The sequence below is a fragment of the Diadema antillarum genome, unplaced genomic scaffold, assembly GCF_040938485.1.
Source record: "Diadema antillarum isolate AM-2024a unplaced genomic scaffold, OU_Dant_1.0 seq00000586_RagTag, whole genome shotgun sequence".
In the NCBI taxonomy this organism is placed as follows: Eukaryota; Metazoa; Echinodermata; class Echinoidea; order Diadematoida; family Diadematidae; genus Diadema; species Diadema antillarum.
In genome coordinates, this window is record NW_027271520.1 from 1,546,813 (window position 1) to 1,563,247 (window position 16,435).

A 16,435-nucleotide genomic window follows, 5' to 3' on the forward strand; every position below is an offset into this window, starting at 1 on the left:
AACATTTTTGCTTTTTGTTGTCTTTGATCACATATCTTTTTCTTGTCGTTATGTATATTCATCTATACATATTTATACATATCGGAGCTTTTAAACTAGAAGTGAAAAAATTTTACCATTGAGGTCTGATTACCTACGTCTGCAAAATTTCATTTCATTTTATTTCGTTTCAAACAAAAGCATAAAATACAGAACATTTACACATACATTATTATACTAGCTTGTCAAAGGAATCTATTTTTTAAATTCTTAAAACGGATACGCGAATTTTAACCCATTGAGGACGGGTCCCGTGTATACTCGGGCAGGTGTCTATGGGAAATGCGTGTTGTCGTGGATGTAGCAAAATCAACCCGTCCTCAACGGGTTAAGAGAAAGGACAAATAAGTTAAGGAGCGGGTATATCGACAACATTTGCGTCATGATGTTCAGTAGAACGTGAATGTTGGAGCGGCTTCGGCGATATAGTGTATCACTTTTCCTTACTCGCCGATCCCGAAATGGGCCAACATTATCAAGGTCAGCGTAATGGCTCCGAGTCATGGTAAGTGGGGTGAAGGAGGAGAGAGGAGGGGGAGGGGAGGAGGAGGAGGAGGAGGAGGAGGAGGCGCAATGTTCACCTTACGCCGAGGTCCGTGAAAACGCATCTCCGCGACCTTATTTGGAGGCGCTTAAAGGCTGCCTCCTCTAATCCCACTGTGTAGTCTGCAGTGCCGAGCCGCAAATCCCTTTCCCCTCGCCGCGGCCGAGTCCACAGCGATAGCCAACGCGTGTGCCCCGTCTGCCGCCAAAGAGCCAACCAGGAGCCATTAATATGGCGGCGGCGTGACAATGTTTCATCACTTTCATTTCATTTCATTTCCAACAACACAAACCATTTACATACACATAGAACCACAAAGCCAGTACAATGTTGTAACAAGGAAAAATATTTAAGGTAAACAAAATAAAACTTCGAATATATATTCAAAGGAAATTTGACAAAGTGACGATTTTCGATATTTGGTGAACACTGAAATGCCTTTGACTCCTATATGCACATTCTCTCCCCCTTTCTGTCTCTGTTTCTGTCTGTTTGTCTGTTTCTCTCTCTCTCTCTAATTTTTCACTGATATCATTTCTTTAATCTGGGATGCTGTTTTGACATCGTTATTTTGCTTTTCTCTATTAATAGATAAATTAATCAATTAATTAAGCAATTTATTTGTTAATTTATTTACTTACTTATTCATTTATTTATTCATTTATTTATTTGTTTATTTATTGGGTGCTAAAAACATGTTCCTGGTGAGACACAAAGAATTTCATCATGTCAGTGAGCGAAAGGAGACACTAAACAATATTTGAATAGAAGAAGGCATTGTGTGTGTGTGTGTGTGTGTGTGTGTGTGTGTGTGTGTGTGTGTGTGTGTTTTGGGGGGGGGGATTCAACTGAAAACTGGGCGTTAACAGAACTGAAAACAGGCGCCTGAGGAATGCAGGTAGACAGACAAACGAACACACAAGTCAAAATCAGGACCACTAATGACTGCGGCATCGTCCTTTCAGGAAACATTCCCCGGTTGAAAATGACCATTATTCTTCCAAATCAGGGAGTTGACCCCCAGCTTCCTGCTTCAAATGTAGGGTCCATGCTGCGCATGAGTATGGAACTACAATCACTAGCTTCCATGGTATGAGCATCTGTATTCACAGCTCCATGGTATGAGGATGAAGAACTTCTACTCGGTGAAGCAAGGCTTGGTTGGATAACTGGAGGAGAATGAACGGCCCCCTTGAGCTATCACATTAGTGGGACCCTCACCACTGGTAGCCGGACGTGTTCGTCCATCATGGTGTAGGCATACAAAAGGCTGACCTTGGCCGCGTGGTGACCTTTGTCACGTGACTTCCGCATGTGCCCTTGACATTTAACGTTGTGGTGCTCTCTTCTCTCTCTCTCTCTCTCTCTTTCCCTCTGTGTCTGTGTTATTGTGTCTCCCTCGTGCTCTGCATCTGTTTATCTTTCCATCTGTCTATCATTCATTCAATCCATCAGTAAATCAATTAATCAATTTATTAATCAACGAATCAATCAATCAATCATTCATTCATTTAATCATTCCATCAATCAATGAATATCAATTAATCGATCAATCAATAATTCAATCAATTAGATTAGTAAATCATCCAATCATTCAATCATTCAGTCAAGCAATAAATTAGTCAATCAATCAATCAATCAATCAATCAATCAATCAATCAATCAATCAATCAATCATCAATCAATCAATCAATCAATCAATCAATCAATCAATCATTCTATCCACCTACCTTTTAAGTCTCGTTATCTATGTGAATTTTCTGGTTGTATTCTCTAATGTGAGTTACGTCACTTTTACTATAGATCTCCCTTTCCTTCCAGCCCTCCCATTCTCTCTTACTTTCTCTCCCCCCCTTTCCCCCCCCCCCCGGCCTTTAGAAAACATCCAATACTTTATCTATTCATCGATATCTTGTGCATTTCTCATTCAAAAAGTGAAAATGACGCGCGTTATTAGTAAACATTGCAGTATTTCATATGCTTCACGTAGATATCTGAGATTTTCCTTTTCATAATTATAGTGGTTGGGTTTTTCTGCTTTTGTACCAAGAAATCAAGGAGGGAGAAAGCTTGGAGACGGGGGGGGGGTAGGGGGTTAAAAGAGCTCTGTTTCATGTCGCTTTGTTGATTCCAAATTTAGTACAAATTGGATTGATACCAAATACGAGAGGGTGAAATGTCGAGCATTAAACAGACGCGCATGCAAAAGCGTGCAACTCCCTTGTTAAGGCGAATACAGAAGCAAAGAGGATACTTAATGGGTATAGAGATGGATAAGAGGGAAATATGGATAGGTATGATGGTGTAGCGAGGGGGGGGGGGGGGTGGGGAAGAAGGGAGATACAAACTAGATCACTCGCACGCGAACTGCCCGATGGGCGGCCTCCAAAAAATTAAAACCCTGGATGCCTAGGCTGAAGAAGCGAGTTGGCCGGCCTGGCTGGCGTCCGAGCGTCAGTGAGGCCGGTCCTTCTGCTTTGGGCCCCGTCAACTGTAATTGACAGGTAACATTTATTTGCCGGGGAAAACATAATAAATAATAAAAAGAGAGCCCTACGACTAGGTCCGATGTGTCGGAGATAATTCCAAGAGTGGGTCAAGTCGAGAGTTCATAGTGGAGCGTATATACGAGAGCTAAGTAAAGAGGGGTATACAAGGGGGAGGAGGGGTGTAGAAGGGGGTGGGGATGGGTAACATACAAGAGGTCTTGGCAGGCCCATATCTGCAGGAACGTTGGGTGGGTCAACATAAAGGGACAGGGATATAGGATACAAGATGGGGACTACGATGCCAGAACCGCATCCGGGTGATGTTCGTTATTCCGAAGGTTCGTATGGCATGAGGTCCGTTGTTCAGAAGGTTCTTTAATCCGAAAATGAAATACAAGGTTCCTTAATCCAAAAATATAAAGATGGTGCATACTGTCGAATCTTCGGAATTGTAAACCGTATTTTGTTGTCGAATTATACGAATCTTCAAAAAAACGAGCCTTTCTTCAGGTGTGGTGAATGGCATCCCTGTATTTTGCAAAAATACATCAATCACAATGCAAGCATCGGTGAATCTCATCATAATATAGCACATAAAATATAGCCATCATGCACAAAAAAACAAATTGAAGAGCATTCGAACATGTTCTTATTTTAAGTGCAGTCTACTCAATCCTCATCTTCGTTAAGGTCTTGATTATTAAAAAAAAAGAGAAAACAACATCAACCTTGAGTGTCAGAGGTTTCACACCACACCTAAACAAGGCCTCCTCTTCCTGGTCTTTACCCCTCCATGGATAGAGGAAAGCAGAGTTGATGACGAGGATGAGGGTGAGCTTGCTAGCTAATGGGCAACTCAATCCGTCGCCACATTTGCCAAAATCAAGAAGGCATTCGCCGCTAATCACTCGCGACAGGGTTCCCCCACGGATGTCCAGACTGTTTTTTGAGTCTGTGTATGATTGTAGGTTGGTAGGTATGCGTTGAGACACGCTGACATCTATTAACACACATCCTATAAGCATCATTATAATCTCATTGCCAGAGGAGAAAAAAAACAAGATAGAGAAAGACAGAGAATGAGAAACATACAGGAAGATAGATGGATAGATAGATAGACGGATGAATGATAGATGAATAGAAAGAGAGATAGATATAAAGAGAAAGAGAGAGAGAGAGAGAGAGAGAGAGAAGAGATGAAGGGGGCGAAATGGTATAGGTTAATGGGTAACGCCATATCGTTGATCATGTTTAATGTCACCACGCTTTACTGTAAGTGAGTTGTTGGGCACATGTGACGTCGGCGGTTGAGAGGATGACGATCGGGATCAGCTGAAATATCATATCTCACCATGACTAAAAGGTGAAAGAACTGAGTGAGTGAGAGAGGCATGTGTGCACAAAATAGAATCATGGGCGTAACGATGGCATGATAATGAGAATGGTGATGATGACGACAGGAATTACGAGAAGGATGATAATGATGGTGCTGCTGATGATGGTGATGGTGCTGATGATGATGGTGATGGTGATGGTAGTGGTGATGATGATGATGGTGTTGCTGATGATGGTGATGATGATGATGGTGATGATGGTGATGATGATGATGGTGATGATCGTGTTGCTGATGATGGTGATGATGGTGAAGATGATGATGATGATGATGAGGAGGAGGATAATGATGATGATGATGATGATGGTAATGATGGTGGTGATGATGATGATGATGGTGATGATGATGGTGATGATGATGGTAATGATGGTGATGTGATGACGATGGTGATAATGATGGTGGTGGTGATGATGATGATGATGAAGATGATGATTATAATGATGATGATGATGATAATGACAATGGTGGTGATGGTGATGATGAAGATGATGATGATGATGACGGTGATGATGATGATGGTCATGTCAATAACTTAAGTACTGATAATGACAATGGTATTAATGGTAATGACACCGACGCCATTATTGCTTTCTTTTCTCCACAATTACTGCTGCAAGTAACAATAATGGCATTGATGAATGCTAAAAACAAAGATGATGAAGATGACGATTAGGATAATAAAAATAATGACAATGCTACAAAATAAAACAAAAAATGTATAATTTTGATAATGATGATCAGAATGACGACCATAATGATGACATTGATAATTATAATAAATTGAAATGATAATAATGATAATAATAATAATAATGATAATGATGATAACGAAAATAATAATAATGATAATAATAATAATAATAATAATAATAATAATAATAATAATAATAATAATACAATAATAATTGATAATAATGATAATGATGATAATGGAAATAATAATAATAATAATAATAATAATAATTGATAATATCAATAATAATGATAATGATAATGATGATAATGAAAATAATAATAACAACAATAATAATGATGATTATAATAATGATGATGATAATAATAATAGGCTTATTTACTTAGGTTAGCTTCTGTTTCCCAGAAGGCCTTAGTATTGAGACAAAAATGAAAGATAACAATGGTAATACGACTAGTCTGTTATGTATTTTGGAAAGAGATGTTAACTTCGAAACATCAAGGAGGTACTATAAGTACCTCCTGGATCACACTAGGCCATTCTACCCCCGACAATCTCAAACGGGCTCCCACCGCACCTTTCGGCTGTTTGTTACTCTCTCTACGGCTTCAAATCCCAATGTAGTGATAATGTGATGGATGTGATTATACCGTAATCCGATCCTACCACGCCCGCCTATTAATTCTAAGCCGACAATTGCTACGGAATGTTGTCTGTTACCACTTTTCAGATGATCTCTCTCTTACTAGTATTTCTATCCGAATTCCCCCCCCCCAAAAAAAAAAAAAAAAAAAAAAAAATCTCTCGCCGCACGAACCTTCTCTTCTTTTGTTTTTGTTTTGCAAGGCGAACAATTCTGGAAGAGCCAAGAATGTTTACAAAGAGTGTATGAAGAACAGCTTTTCACAGAAAAACTAAGAGAAAATAATTCGCGATGACGGAATGGGATTAAGTACTACCCTGGAAAGAGACGACAAACAACGAACTATGTCATTTCTTTTTAAACGTCGACGTGTTATAGCCGCAAGGAATTATATATACCGATATATGGCATAAAAGAAAGGAATGATGAAGCGATTGAAAACACATTTTCCGAATGTTCCGTCCCCATAGAGATAAACATGGATTTGTAGTCGCCTGCATCAAACATCGGCATCGATTAAAACCAAATGGGATGATGTGGCGGGAATTCTCTCTTCTAGCCGCCTGTCTGGGACAAACTCTTCACCTTTTTCTCCTTTCATCCAAGTCGTGAATGCCTGGAAAGAATATGAGCCAAGAGAATACTTACAATTCCTGCGTCTCGTTATTGTTATGATCAAGTCAGATATTATTGATGGGAAGATGTCAGTTGAGCAAAAACATTACCCATCCAGTTCCCCCATCAATGTTTTCCCCCAAAATGGATTAATTATTAATATTAAAGTTTACCTATAAGTGTTGACTTTGCGGTCACAGTTTAAACTGTATTTTTCCTGCATGCAATTTATATTTATTATCATATTACGCGCCTAGCAGCATTTTGAAGACGTGTTAGGACCACGCTTATATCATCGCGTATATATTTGTGATGTCTCGTACTCTGCCTCCACAGAAGCCTAGACCACCACGTCTTAATGCTCTAAATGTCAGCGCTAACCCATGGCTCATCATCTGCCTGTGACGTCCCCATGATTGGCAAACTACAAACAGCAATGCATTTCGATATTAAATCCTCTGTAAGTAATGCTTCTCCCCCAGTGTCATTTGCAGAAGATTCTACAGTCGGCGCACTTTTTCTCTCTTCACGCTATACACGGTGAGCCAATGCAAATCCTCGTCAATTAGCCCGCATTAGGACGCTCTATGGTGGCTTGTTAGCGAAAAATCATCGAATTAACGCTCCACGATTTCTGTCCCAGCCTCGTGCCCTATACCGGCAGCTGGATCTGCGCGGCCCGCTAGGCCAAGTTTAGGCGCGCAAATCGAGTTATCAAACACTCGTTTCTGCTAAGACAGGGACTGCGAAACAACATCTGTCGATTAAATTCTATGTAAGATCGCCCCGAGTCCAGAGAGAGAAGATCGTGATCTCACCTCAGAGTTGAGGAAAATGTCAAGGTTCAAGGGAAAGTTCACAGTAATGGTCCATGTTGCTGCATGCGCATCGATGCAAAGTGCTATAGAATGAAATGGAAAGATACACCGAGGCAAAAACAAAAATGCTTTTAGTTTCATATGACCACCCTGGGCTAACTTTTTCGTAGGTGTTTGAATCGTAGTGCTAAATTATTCAGTATTAAGTAAGTCAAATAAATTTCGAAATTGTATAAGGACAAATTAGACATTAATATTGGACTGAAATGATATTAGTTGGAACTTCATGTATTATCTCTTTATCGATTGTTTGTTTGCATGTACTATCTCTTTATCGATTGTTTGTTTGCATTTTCATTGTGTCTACTTTCCATTTTACCAAGCTGCTGTCTTGAAGATTTCGAGACTCTTCAATTCTCAGGCTTAAACCAAAACTTTAATTTTGATAGAACGTTGATCCATGGCAACTGATTGACAAAGTGCCCTACATCGACGTAATTAAGCACTGAATTGATCAGTGTTTAGTAGTGGCCATGATAAAATATCATGGGCGTACATACTCGAGCAGGATTCGAACCTACGACCTCCTGATCTCCGGACAGGCGTCATCTCCACTAGACCACCGAGCTTCCACCCGACAGCAAGTTTTGGTTCAAATCCTTATAGCATGCAGCGGGTACTGCGTAATAATTCGAATTCAGTACTCTCCTGTCCGAAGATCAGGGGGGGCATTTCATGAAGCATTTTTGTCCGACAACTTGTCGGACAAATTTGCTCCCAGCCAATCAGATGCAAGGATTTCAGTAGCTTTTAACATTTTGTCAGACGAAATATCTGACAAAACGCTTCATGAAATGCCCCCCAGGAGGTCATATAGGTTCGATTCTGCTCGAGTATGTACGCTCGTGATTTTTTATCATGGCTAGTACCCGCTGCATGCTGTTATCGTCGCAATGTTTCACGACTCATTTTCCTTTCCTTTTTGCGGGTCTCCAGCATCTTTTGAGACCAAATTTGTGACGCCCATCAGGCCCACAGTTCTGGCCGACATGTTGTGTGGTGTGTGTGTGTGTGTGGGGGGGGGGGGGGGGCACAATTATCATTCTCTTATAGCGTCAGTATAATCTACCATCTACCAAATAGCCCGGCCTAGTTAAGGTTCCAGGCCTTGAGGATACGAAGACCATAGAGAATATTGTACCCACATCCTTAACAAAAAAAAACAACAAAAAAATGCATATTATTATACATAAAACAAAGTAAAACACTAGATTTGGATCATGATTCGGATCACCACCCGAAACCTATGCCTTTTATCACAGCGACCCCTATCCCGAAAATTAAACAATAATTATTGGCCACACACAAACAAAACGAACCACGGCGAGAATAAAACCTACTTGGCGGAACTAATAAGGTGCAATAAACAAAATCAATTGAAAACAAGCTTTAGTCTGCTTCACACAGCGCCTTACTCACCTCTGAACGTCATGGTAGAGTTGGTCTACTGGTCCGACTGTCGGTTAATCTTGATAAAGATGAATTAAGTCAAAATAAATACACTTTAGACAAGACAAAGGCCCCTCCCCCCCCCCAAACATTTATACACAAGCATTAGAAAAACGAAATACAGCAAATAATTTCCTGCCCCCTATCGATGGCGATGTATTAACGTAATTAACGCCCGGTCAATAGGTACCCGTTTTGGTCTTGTTCCTGTATTACTGGTAAGCGTGGTTTCGCGTGTTTGGCGATAGTTCAGTCACGAGTAGAACTTCCCCCCGTAGTGTGTTGTCGTTTGGAAGCATGACACGTCATACGTGAGAGATCGTCGGGTTACAAATTGAATGAAAAATGAAAAACACGAAATGAAAAGAATCAAATGTTGGGTTCAAACCTACCCCTGGGGGGATTCAGGCTTTGTGCAAATTACATTGATCGTCGCACGACTCCTTTGTTACGAGGGTGATGCGGTTGACAAATGAGAGATTATTCTTTAACATTTCATTCTTATTTTTTTTTTCCAAACATTATGGTCTGTCGAGCAATTTGGCAACCCGCGCAACTCATTCATGCCCGCAATCCACGTGAGGTTGGGTTCAGCAGCGGGTGGTCTACCTGCGTTTTGCTCCACGGGACACAGCAGCATAATAATTTATGTCCCCGAAGTTCCATTGTGCGTGTCAACAAAAACGATGGTATATAGTTGATATTCAAATACTCCACGAACATTTATGATTCACTGTTTTTTTTTATTTTGATTCTTTCTTTTATCGCCTTTTCATGTAGTTTAATTTGTTTTTACTGATAGGAGCTCAAGGTGGGGACAAGTTTAGTCATGCCTTAACCCCGGGTGGTTATTGACAAATCGCAAATCTCTTTCCACATGCATCGAGGTGATTTCTAATAAAGCGGTTTTTTTTTTTTTTTTTAACGCTGATTCTTTTCAGCCGTTTAACAGGAATCAGGACGTAATTGTACTTCTTTTTTTTCATTCCACATTGAATTTGTTACACTAGACAGAAAAGAACACACACACACACACAAGTATAGACATACATGCATACATATGATATCTATACACCCGTGAATATAAATACATTATATTATGTAAATATTTGCATATATATACATACATGCATACATGCATACATACATACATACATGCATACATACATACATACATACATACATACATACATACATAAAATGTGCGTGTGTATGTGTGTGTATATGTATAGGTTTCCTGTCTTTATATGCATCAGCGGTGGTATGTCACCGTGGTATAAACTTATTTCATAGCGTCATCCGAGTCTTGCAATGATTGTAAAGTTCTGTGATTGCGACATTGTCTAATTTAGTTGGCTTGGGGATATACCATGTATTAATGTAAGGGCTGGGCCGACTCGGATATATTCGGAAATCACCGAACCGAATTGTGTGTATTTTTATCACTGATCTCTATGCAAGAACACACAGACGGCCGAACAACATCGACTAGAGTTGAGCGTTACCGATGAGCAGATTATACACTCCGATGAACATTTTCGCTTTAGGGCAATACAGCAGTCTTGCGCGCTAGTCATGGTTTTCGAATAGACCCCAAATGACAGTGGATGAAGATGAGTTCAATCGGGCTATTACCTAGTTTCACTACGCTACCGGGCTTTTAAAGTCACTGTGGTAATTTATTAATTGCCTATTTGTAGGTTGGTTTATTTTCCACCCTCGATGGGTGGTCAATGAGGCCAGATAGCTTCAGAAAGCGGATGGTTTGTCTAATGATATGGAATTCATCTTCTCAAATTTAATGTGAACTGGTTCCGTTATGTTTCGATAGAAGAAGTTTAGAGATGTATCCTGAAGACGCTTTTCGGATGTTTATAGAGCAATTAACTGTCCATGAAAATTTGCGATTCTCTACAACCCTCCCTTCCTCTCTGCACGCGCTCGAGCTCCTTCCCTCATCTTCCAACACCTCCCCTCCTCTCCCTCGTTCCCCTCACCCTCCCCCTTCTCCACCACTTCCATCTACCCCTCCACGGCTTCCGTCGTCTTACGCGGGGAATGTTTATTGCTCTTGTAAACCGTTTTGGCCCACGCCGCCACGAGCATACGTCGGAGGGGTCATGTTTATGTCACGACTTTCATATCCGCCAACAGTTTATAATCTCTGGATGGATCGATGTGTAGGTGCTATTTGTCAATTCATATAGGTCAGAGGTCTGGCCCCTCACGTACAAACATTAAATGTTCAGGGCTACTTCTTTAAAGGTAGATATATTCAACATCCAATACAGTGCACTCCCGTTATGACGAATACGGTTATAACGAAATTCCTGTTATAACGAAGTAAAAATTCAGGCCGCAATATTATCCGCTCTATGTATTTCTATTGTTTATTTGTTCGGTTATAAGAAAAATTTCGATATAACGAAAGAAAACTGCTGGTCCCGAGGACTTCGTAATAACCGGAGTCCACTGTATGTCAAAATGAAAATATCATCTTAAGGTTCGGAATGTTTATCATATGGGGACACATAAGAAGCTGTGGTGTAAATAAAATATTGCAACATTTTCCCAATAGCATACAACTGAACACACAACCACATTCAGAGAAGTATGTGCATCATATATTTCCGTCTGTTTTTTGTCGAATGGATGGAGTAAAATATAGACGTATATTTGTCTTTGAATCTTGTGTCGCTGTTTTCATGCAAATTTTTTTTTTTTAATGTATACCACAAACGCAAGTGTTAATGGAACAATCGGATATATGAATTTTGACGTAATAAGACGTAATTTGGGTGTACGAATGCCGCAAAGCAAACTAAAATGAATACTGCTCTCCACAAAATAGAGTTAATCTCTCAAGTACTAAAAAGCCTTTTCTCCAATGAGCATACATCACCCCAAAACTTGGATGAAGTTTATGTTTCTGTGTTTTTTCTCCCCCTCCTCTTCCCCATCTCCCCTTCTCTTGCCCCCTCTCTCTTACTTGACACCTCCTTGCACTGTCAGTTGAAAAAAAAAGAGGGTGAATTTTAGTCACCCTGGATCTGTGGCTTTTCACTTGGAAAGCAATACATCCTCCTCGGAACGTGTCCCCCAGCCACTTCATCATCGTCAGAGATTTGTGATGACCGTAACCCGACGAGGCAATGTCTCGATCGACAAACATTTGTCTTCCAATCTCGCCATCTCATCCATTGTGCCGGCATTAATCGTGATGATCGAGCGCGGGATGGGTTAAACAGACCAACACCTATGATTGTATATCCTTCTCGACTCGCGCGCGCGTTCACGTATACATGAAGTGAAGGAGTGGGGGGGGGGGGGGGGGAAGGGCGGTTCATATCATCATTCTACGGCAGCTTCTGTGATGGAAAGATTTGGCCGCTGTCGGGTGGGGGGGGGGGGGGGGGAGTTGCGAGGGTTAGGGTTGAGTCTTGCTGGTCGACGGCAGGGGCGAGCGAAGAGAGGCCGACTAATGAGCAGGATGCATTTGTTGTGGCTTTTCGTACTTACACATTCGTTTTCTCCGCGTTCTGCAACGGAATTTCCATCGGAAGAAAAGTTTTAAGGTATTCAAAATACCATTTCCTGCATGTGCAGATACTGTGTGTGCACAGGAAATGAACAGATGAAGAAGGAGAAGAAAAAGGAAAGAGAGAAAGAAAGAAAGGAGAAGAAGATTAAATCTCTATAAAGTATACTTGTTGGTTATTTCTTTGCAGATCGAAATGGTCTATATTGAACAGAATCAACAACAACTCTGTGGCTTTCAGACGCCACTTACGTCAGGTCTTTGCCAATGATGCATACTTCATTAGGTTACTACGGCTATCTACTGAAGATATGAAGAGTTTTATCGCAAAACGGGTAAAGTTTCATTTTAAACATTTTACGATAATCCGTCATCAGATAATGCAAATAAAACCTTTCCAGTGATGCCTTCACTTGTACAGAGTAAGGAGTATTTCTTGAAGTTATATGATGAAAAATATTCCATGTTTTCTTATTATTCTTTAGCACCTTTAATATCTCAAATTGACAAGAATGGAGATAAGTCGTTTTGCAATCAACTCTTCATATGAGCGTACACCTTCACCAATCTCTCACCTCTGCCCCGAAAATGAATGAAATTAGCATAATTAACTCTTGAAATGATTGTAGAGTGATCGAAGATCCATAGGTCATGGCTAAAATGCAGGGATCATCATCGATCAAATTGTCTTTAAATATCAATCATGATCCAGCACGACTGTCAATTGCCAAAAATCATTCGTTTACTGCAGTTATATCTGTCACGTTATTCGGTCTTAGCCTTATTTATGTTTCAGGGACTTCTAAGCTTTTAAGTAGACGAGATATTTCTTCACCTTCTGGACGTTTGTAGGTCCAGGTAGGTGAGAAGACGAGTTGTGACTCCTGGCTCGAGTCTTCTTATTCTCTCGGACTCCGACTCGGGGATTAATCGAGAGCACACGATCTGACCTCACACCTTCTCCCCTTTTCGGACCTGAGAAGTTAAGACGGCAAGATCTCGGATTTTGCCTTTTCGATGGCACTGAAAAGTTTCCATAGCTTATCGCCAGGTCCTTCTAACTAGGTGCGCCTTCGTTAAGTTCATCTGGGGTCCATTCTGTTTGTTGTAGCCTTGCTCACAGTCGTCAAGGTAATATCCAAGATTCATGCATGGTGCGTTTAAGGGCACAAAACAAAGCAAAGATTCGATCTATAAATGGTGATTATGAAATCAATGTTGATTGAGCAAGACTATTTTTTTTTTGGGGGGGGGGCAAAAACTTTACTTGTCCTGCTTTTTTCACAAACTGAAGGTTTTTTTTAACACTGTCAAATTAAAGACATGACAAAACAAACAAACTGCATAAACATCAAAATTATATGCAAATTTGCGTATTATATTTGTGTGCATTTACGTTTTAAAAATTCCTGAATGAATATGTTTTAAGCGTATTATTTTTCCAGTTGTATCAGCAGCGAATAAAATGTATCAATGAAGAGAAAGGAGAAAAAAAATGGAAGAAAGAGGAGAAGAAAAGAGGGAATGAGAAGAAGCGGAGAAGAAGAAAAAGGAGAAGAGTAGGAAAGGAAGGAAAGAAATACGGAGGAATGAGAGAAGACGGAAGCAGTGCGTGAGCTGACGGGGCCTTCCGTAAATGAGCGGTTAATGAGCACTGAGCCAACGGTAGTAATGCGATTAGCGGAGGGAATTATCCCGCCACGCGCACAACTCCCAATGGTGCCACCATCTCGAAGAGCAAACGTGCCCGCCACGCAACTCGTCCACGCTACTGATGGGAGGTCGGCATCAGATGTACGATGTACTTTTCTCTACCTCTAAGTGTTTTTCTTTTCTCATAGAGCTGACTCAAGGACGCGTGGTAGTAGTGTTAAAGAAGAGAAAGGGAAATTGAGTACAGCCTATAATTTTGTAGATAGATAGAGAGATAGATAGATAGATAGATAGATAGATTGATTGATAGATAGATAGATAGATAGATAGATAGATAGATAGATAGATAGAGAGATAGTAAGATATATAAATAAATAGATTGATAGATGGATAGATAGATAGATAGATAGATTGATTGATAGATGGATAGATGGATGGATAGATAGATAGATAGATAGATAGATAGATGAATAGATAGATAGATAAATAGATAGTTAGTAAGATAGATAGATAGATAGATAGATAGATGAATAGATTGATAGATAAATAGATGGCTAGATAGATAGATAGATAAATAGATAGAAAAAATAGATAGATAAACAAATAGAGAGATAGTGAGATAGATAGATAGATAGATTGATAGATGGATGGATAGATAGATTGATTGATTGATGGATAGATAGATAGATGGATGGATGGATAGATAAATAAATAGATAGATAGTCATAAATGTTCCTACGAGACTTCCAAGGTAAATATTATGAATACATGTATAACCAACCGTCATATCACCATTATTCAGCAAATATCCCTGTCTGTTCCATCGAAAGGACGAGAGACGTGGCTCTTTTTTTCTTTCGTTTCAGTTTGTTTATCTCATCTCTTCAGTAGTACAAATGACATTATTACGGCAAAATCGACCATGTTTACCATGTTCACATCAAAACATAAACAAGATTGATCAAAAGAAATATATATCATTACTTGTATTATATACGTATACATGTGGGCCTACATAATATTTCATCGTATCTTTAAGGTGTACAGGTAGAGGAGACCGTTATCGATATAAGCAATTTCACTTGACTCAGATTAGGACCTCTGCGGACCTATGTCCATTTTTTTTGTATGTGTTTGACTTATTTATCATTTATTTATTTATTCATTTATTCATTTATTCATTCATTCATTTATTTATTTACTTATTTACTTATTTACTTACTTACTTATTTATTTACGTATTTATTCATTTATTATTTATTCATTTATTCAAATACATACACATATAAACAATTTGAACTTCCGATTTCAATGTCATTTGGCCGAGGAGGACGATACAAGCGGAGTATATCTCAAACTTAACAACCTACCGTCTTGATTTCAAGGACTATATTATGTTTTATGTTGTTTTTATGCTATCAACCATGATTTTGAGTTGATTCACTACGCTTAATACCTCTTCTACTGCACTCTCGGCTTTACAAAATTCAGAGCAAATTTTCTCAATTCGTGACTTTCTTGTAGCTAGATTTCTTGCTCTCTTACGTTTCCTTTTTTTAATTACTATAATTTCATTGTTACAATACAGTGAAGGAAATTACACATCTACGCATGACTTATAAAGTTTGCAATATTTGAAGATGCCGAAGTCCACAAGCGATTCGTAGTTACAGGTCAGAAATATTTTACCGCCGAACTGGTAAAAGAGTACACGACAGGGAAAAAGATTTTCGCAAAGCCACTGCTAAGCTGATGTACGAAAAAGAAAGAAAAAAAAAGAGAAAGAACGGCAACTTTCGCAAATCGCCGACGGCATTACTGTTTGGATAAGGCGGCAGGTATGTCGCCGCAGGGCCGCGAACGTGCGCCAAGCATCAATGGCCAGCTTCGGGGCAAGAAACGTGCGCCATCCCGCTCGCTCTCAGCGGGATTGCGATAGCATTGTGAGCGCGGCTATATACATAAAACCTTGTTCGTTTACACCTTTATATATACCCACCTCTCTCTCTCCATACCTCCGTCTCTCTCACACTCTTTCTCCTTCTCCTTCTTTATACCCCATTCGCTATCCCTCCCTCCTTTCATCCCACGCTCATTTCGAAACGCGAAATGTTTTCTTAGATGTAAGTCATTGCTCAAAATCCGAGGGGTTCATTGCCCCGGGCAATGCGGAGCGAGCGGGTTCGGCGGGGACACCGATCAAATTGATTTGATGAAAACGTGACCATCTTCTGAGTTGCCTACCTTTTTTACCCCTCTTCTCCACTACAGAAACATCTGAGCAAGTTTAAACTAAACGGGTGCAACCCCTTAAGTAGAAAAAAATAGTCAGGCTCCACTGAATGTAACTTTATTCAGGCAAGCCGGTCTGTTTTCAGCTTTCTCTCTCCTCCCCTCCCCCTCCCCCCCCCCCCTCCCCCGCGCGCTCTCTCTCTCTCTTCTTATTTTGTGGAGGTGGTTGTAGTTTTGGGTATCACCGCGGTGTATTTCGTATATGAAG

General features: G+C 40.1%; 1 non-coding gene across 1 annotated transcript; it reads right to left on the bottom strand.

Moving 5' to 3' along the window:
• Positions 1-7,791: 7,791 nt before the first annotated feature.
• Trnas-gga (transfer RNA serine (anticodon GGA)) lies at positions 7,792-7,864 on the bottom strand. Its single transcript has one exon. It is a non-coding gene; the product is annotated as a tRNA-Ser (tRNA).
• Positions 7,865-16,435: the final 8,571 nt, after the last annotated feature.